General features: G+C 39.0%; 13 non-coding genes across 13 annotated transcripts; all 13 read left to right on the top strand.

Annotated features, from left to right (window-relative positions):
• The first annotated feature begins 100 nt into the window (after positions 1-100).
• trnaa-ugc lies at positions 101-172 on the top strand. Its single transcript has one exon. It is a non-coding gene; the product is annotated as a tRNA-Ala (tRNA).
• A 235-nt stretch (positions 173-407) lies between these two features.
• On the top strand, positions 408-479 carry trnaa-ugc. The gene has a single exon. It is a non-coding gene; the product is annotated as a tRNA-Ala (tRNA).
• A 587-nt stretch (positions 480-1,066) lies between these two features.
• trnaa-cgc lies at positions 1,067-1,138 on the top strand. The gene has a single exon. It is a non-coding gene; the product is annotated as a tRNA-Ala (tRNA).
• Positions 1,139-1,373: 235 nt separating this feature from the next.
• Positions 1,374-1,445, top strand: trnaa-ugc. Its single transcript has one exon. It is a non-coding gene; the product is annotated as a tRNA-Ala (tRNA).
• A 324-nt stretch (positions 1,446-1,769) lies between these two features.
• trnaa-ugc lies at positions 1,770-1,841 on the top strand. The gene has a single exon. It is a non-coding gene; the product is annotated as a tRNA-Ala (tRNA).
• Positions 1,842-2,063: 222 nt separating this feature from the next.
• Positions 2,064-2,135, top strand: trnaa-ugc. The gene has a single exon. It is a non-coding gene; the product is annotated as a tRNA-Ala (tRNA).
• Positions 2,136-2,369: 234 nt separating this feature from the next.
• Positions 2,370-2,441, top strand: trnaa-ugc. Its single transcript has one exon. It is a non-coding gene; the product is annotated as a tRNA-Ala (tRNA).
• Positions 2,442-2,677: 236 nt separating this feature from the next.
• trnaa-ugc lies at positions 2,678-2,749 on the top strand. Its single transcript has one exon. It is a non-coding gene; the product is annotated as a tRNA-Ala (tRNA).
• Positions 2,750-3,107: 358 nt separating this feature from the next.
• trnaa-ugc lies at positions 3,108-3,180 on the top strand. The gene has a single exon. It is a non-coding gene; the product is annotated as a tRNA-Ala (tRNA).
• A 134-nt stretch (positions 3,181-3,314) lies between these two features.
• trnaa-cgc lies at positions 3,315-3,387 on the top strand. The gene has a single exon. It is a non-coding gene; the product is annotated as a tRNA-Ala (tRNA).
• A 619-nt stretch (positions 3,388-4,006) lies between these two features.
• trnaa-ugc lies at positions 4,007-4,078 on the top strand. The gene has a single exon. It is a non-coding gene; the product is annotated as a tRNA-Ala (tRNA).
• Positions 4,079-4,315: 237 nt separating this feature from the next.
• Positions 4,316-4,387, top strand: trnaa-ugc. The gene has a single exon. It is a non-coding gene; the product is annotated as a tRNA-Ala (tRNA).
• A 235-nt stretch (positions 4,388-4,622) lies between these two features.
• On the top strand, positions 4,623-4,694 carry trnaa-ugc. Its single transcript has one exon. It is a non-coding gene; the product is annotated as a tRNA-Ala (tRNA).
• The last annotated feature ends 306 nt before the right edge of the window (positions 4,695-5,000 follow it).

Here is a 5,000-nt window from a genome sequence, read left to right as displayed (position 1 = left end):
TCCGTCATCTGGATTTAATGTGTCAGCATCTGTCAGCATCTCCAAGCACTGATTAGTGTGTTTGTAAACCTACAGAAACAAAACACCAGTGCACCTAAATGGGGATGTAGCTCAGTGGTAGAGCGCATGCTTTGCATGTATGAGGTCCTGGGTTCAATCCCCAGCATCTCCAAGCACTTCTTAATGTTTCATGTGAATCTGGCAAATTTGAGCAAAAGAATTTTACTTCTGTCTTATGGAGTTCAGTCATCTGGATTTAATGTGTCAGCATCTCCAAGCACTTCTTAATGTTTAATTAGTTTCATTCAAATTTAAGCAAAATGATTTTACTTCTGTCCTGTAGAGTTTCCGCAACTGGATTTAGTGTGTTTGTAAACCTACAGAAACAAAAATCAGTGCACTGAAATGGGGATGTAGCTCAGTGGTAGAGCGCATGCTTTGCATGTATGAGGTCCTGGGTTCAATCCCCAGCATCTCCTAGCACTGTTTAATATTTAATTAGATTCATGGAAATTTGAGCAAAAGAATTTTACTTCTGTCCTTTAGACATCATTCAAAAGGATTGAGTGTGTTTGTAAACCTTCAGAAACAAAACACAGTGGACCTAAATGGGGATGTAGTTCAGTGGTAGAGCGCATGCTTTGAATATATGAGGTCCTGGGCTCAATCCCCAGCATTGCGAAACGCTGCTTAATGTTTGATGTGAATTAGGCAAAAGAATTTTACTTCTGTCCTGTAAAGTTCCTGCAACTGGATTTAGTGTGTTTATAAACCTACAGGAAACAAAAATCAGTGCACCTAAACGGGGATGTAGCTCTTCTGGTGGTAGAGTTTCCGCATGCTTTGGCATGTATGAGGTCCTGGGTTCAATCCCCAGCATCTCCAAGCATTGCATGTATGAGGTCCTGGGTTGGGTTTAATGCATATCATATCAATGTTTTGTTGATTTTTTGTTTGGTTTAGTGAAAATATGTTGATTATTTTTTTTCTTTTGTCCTGTAGACATCATTTAAAAGGATTGAATGTGTTTGTAAAGCTACAGAAACAAAACACAGCGCACCTAAATGGGGATGTAGCTCAGTGGTAGAGCGCATGCTTCGCATGTATGAGGTCCTGGGTTCAATCCCCAGCATCTCCAAGCACTGCTTAATGTTTCGTGTGAATCTGGCAAATTTAAGCAAAAGAATTTTACTTCTGTCCTATGGAGTTCCGTCATCTGGATTTAATGTGTCAGCATCTCCAAGCACTTCTTAATGTTTAATTACTTTCATTCAAATTTAAGCAAAATAATTTTACTTCTGTCCTGTAGAGTTTCCGCAACTGGATTTAGTGTGTTTGTAAACCTACAGAAACAAAAATCAGTGCACTGAAATGGGGATGTAGCTCAGTGGTAAAGCGCATGCTTTGCATGTATGAGGTCCTGGGTTCAATCCCCAGCATCTCCAAGCACTGTTTAATGTTTAATTAGATTCATGCAAATTTAAGCAAAAGAATTTTACTTCTGTCCTTTAGACATCATTTAAAAGGATTGAGTGTGTTTGTAAACCTACAGAAACAAAACACAGTGGACCTAAATGGTGATGTAGTTCAGTGGTAGAGCGCATGCTTTGAATATATGAAGTCCTGGGCTCAATCCCCAGCATTGCAAAACGCTGCTTAATGTTTGATGTGAATTAGGCAAAATAATTTTACTTCTGTCCTGTAGAGTTTCCGCAACTGGATTTAGTGTGTTTGTAAACCTACAGAAACAAAACAGAGTGCACCTAAATGGGATTGTAGCTCAGTGGTAGAGCGCATGCTTTGCATGTATGAGGTCCTGGGTTCAATCCCCAGCATCTCCAAGCACTGCTTAAACGGGGATGATTCTAATTTAAGCAAAAGAATTTTACTTCTGTCCTATGGAGTTGAGTCCTGGATTCATGTGTCAGCATCTCCAAGCACTTTTAATGTTTAATTAGTTTCATGCAAATGTAAGCAAAATAATTTTACTTCTGTCCTGTAGAGACTCTACTGGATTTAGTGTGTTTGTAAACCTACAGAAACAAAACACAGTGCACCTAAATGGGGGTGTAGCTCAGTGGTAGAGTGCATGCTTTGCATGTATGAGGTCCTGGGTTCAATCCCCAGCATCTCCAAGCACTGCTTAATGTTTAATTAGATTCATGCAAATATAAGCAAAAGAATTTTACTTCTGTCCTGTAGTTCCATCATTGGATTTAAGGTGTCAGCATCTCCAAGCACTTCTTAAACAAAACACAGTTTCATGCAAATGTAAGCAAGCTCAGTTTTAGAGCGCAGCTCCCTGTAGAGTTTCCGCAACTGGATTTAGTGTGTTTGTAAACCTACAGAATTTTCAAGTGCACCTAAATGGGGATGTAGCTCAGTGGTAGAGTGCATGCTTTGCATGTATGAGGTCCTGGGTTCAATCCCCAGCATCTCCAAGCACTGTTTAATGTTTAATTAGTTTGATTTAATTATAATATAAGGAATTTTATTTTTGTTCTGTTTGATTTAGTTCATTTGTATTTATTTTGTGTGTATGTATATGCAATTATTTATTTTTGTTTAGTTTCATGCAAATGTAAGCAAAAGAATTTTACTTCTGTCCTGTAGAGTTTCCGCAACTGGATTTAGTGTGTTTGTAAACCTACAGAAACAAAAATCAGTGCACCTAAGCGGGGATGTAGCTCAGTGGTAGAGCGCATGCTTTGCATGTGTGAGGTCCTGGGTTCAATCCCCAGCATCTCCAAGCACTGTTTAATGTTTAATTAGATTCATGCTAATTTAAGCAAAAGAATTTTACTTCTGTCCTGTAGACATCATTTAAAAGGATTGAATGTGTTTGTAAACCTACAGAAACTACAGAAAAAAACACAGTGCACCTAAATGGGGATGGCTCAGTGTAGCTCAGTGGTAGAGCGCATGCTTAATGCTTTGTATGTATGAGGTCCTGGGTTCAATCCCCAGCATCTTCCAAGCACTGCTTAATGTTTAATTAGTTTCATGCAAATTTAAGCAAAAGAATTTTACTTCTGTCCTGTAAAGTTCCTGCAACTGGATTTAGTGTGTTTGTAAACCTACAGAAACAAAAATCAGTGCACCTAAACGGGGATGTAGCTCAGTGGTAGAGCGCATGCTTTGCATTGTATGAGGTCCTGGGTTCAATCCCCAGCATCTCCAAGCACTGTTTAATGTTTAATTTGGATTCATGGTAATTTAAGCAAAATAATTTTACTTCTGTCCTGTAGACATCATTTAAAAGGATTGAGTGTGTTTGTAAACCTACAGAAACACAAAACACAGTGCACCTAAATGGGGATGTAGCTCAGTGGTAGAGCGCATGCCTTCGCATGTATGAGGTCCTGGGTTCAATCCCCAGCATCTCCAAGCACTGCTTAATGTTTCGTGTGAATCTGGCAAATTTAAGCAAAAGAATTTTACTTCTGTCCTATGGAGTTCCGTCAACTGGATTTAGTGTGTCAGCATCTCCAAGCACTTCTTAATGTTTAATTAGTTTCATCTTCATGTTCATGTAAATTTAAGCAAAATAATTTCACTTCTGTCCTTTAGAGATTTAGTGTGTTTGTAAACCTACAGAAACAAAAATCAGTGCACTGAAATGGGGATGTAGCTCAGTGGTAGAGCGCATGCTTTGCATGTATGAGGTCCTGGGTTTAATCCCCATCATCTCCAAGCACTGCTTAATGTTTCATGTGAATCTGGCAAATTTGAGCAAAAGAATTTTACTTCTGTCCTTTAGACATCATTCAAAAGGATTGAATGTGTTTGTAAACCTACAAACAAAAACACAGTGACCTAAATGGGGATGTAGCTCAGTGGTAGTCAAATATGAGAGGTCCTGGTTCAATCCCCAGCATTGCCAAACGCTGCTTAATGTTTTTTGTGAATTAAGCAAAAGAATTTTACTTCTGTCCCTGTAGTTCCGCAAAAGAATGGATTAGTGTGTTTGTAAACCTACAGAAACAAAAACTCAGTGCAACTAAACGGGGATGTAGCTCAGTGGTAGAGCGCATGCTTTGCATGTATGAGGTCCTGGGTTCAATCCCCAGCATCTCCAAGCACTGCTTAATGTTTCGTGTGAATCTGGCAAATTTAAGCAAAAGAATTTTACTTCTGTGCTATGGAGTATGAGGTCATCTGGATTTAATGTGTCAGCATCTCCAAGCACTTCTTAATGTTTAATTAGTTTCATGCAAATGTAAGCACAATAATTTTACTTCTGTCCTGTAGAGTTTCTGCAACTGGATTTAGTGTGTTTGTAAACCTACAGAAACAAAACACAGTGCACCTAAATGGGGATGTAGCTCAGTGGTAGAGCGCATGCTTTGCATGTATGAGGTCCTGGGTTCAATCCCCAGCATCTCCATGCACTGCTGAATGTTTCATGTGAATCTGGCAAATTTGAGCAAAATAATTTTACTTCTGTCTTATGGAGTTCCGTCATCTGGATTTAATGTGTCAGCATCTCCAAGCACTTCTTAATGTTTAATTAGTTTCATGCAAATGTAAGCAAAATAATGTTACTTCTGTCCTGTAGAGTTTCCGCAACTGGATTTAGTTTGTTTGTCAACCTACAGAAACACAAAACAGTGCACTGAAATGGGGATGTAGCTCAGTGGTAGAGCGCATGCTTTGCATGTATGAGGTTCTGGGTTCAATCCCCAGCATCTCCAAGCACTGTTTAATGTTTAATTAGATTAATGCGAATTTAAGCAAAATAATTTTACTTCTGTCCTTTAGACATCATTCAAAAGGATTGAGTGTGTTTGTAAACCTACAGAAACAAAACACAGTGGACCTAAATGGGGATGTAGTTCAGTGGTAGAGCGCATGCTTTGAATATATGAGGTCCTGGGCTCAATCCCCAGCATTGCGAAACGCTGCTTAATGTTTGATGTGAATTAGGCAAAAGAATTTTACTTCTGTCCTGTAAAGTTCCTGCAACTGGATTTAGTGTGTCAGCATCTCCAAGCACTTCT

This window comes from Cyprinus carpio, chromosome B6 (genome assembly GCF_018340385.1).
Source record: "Cyprinus carpio isolate SPL01 chromosome B6, ASM1834038v1, whole genome shotgun sequence".
NCBI lineage: Eukaryota > Metazoa > Chordata > Actinopteri > Cypriniformes > Cyprinidae > Cyprinus > Cyprinus carpio.
The sequence above is the reverse complement of the archived record's forward strand: the minus strand, read 5'-3'. Positions and strand labels throughout refer to the sequence as shown.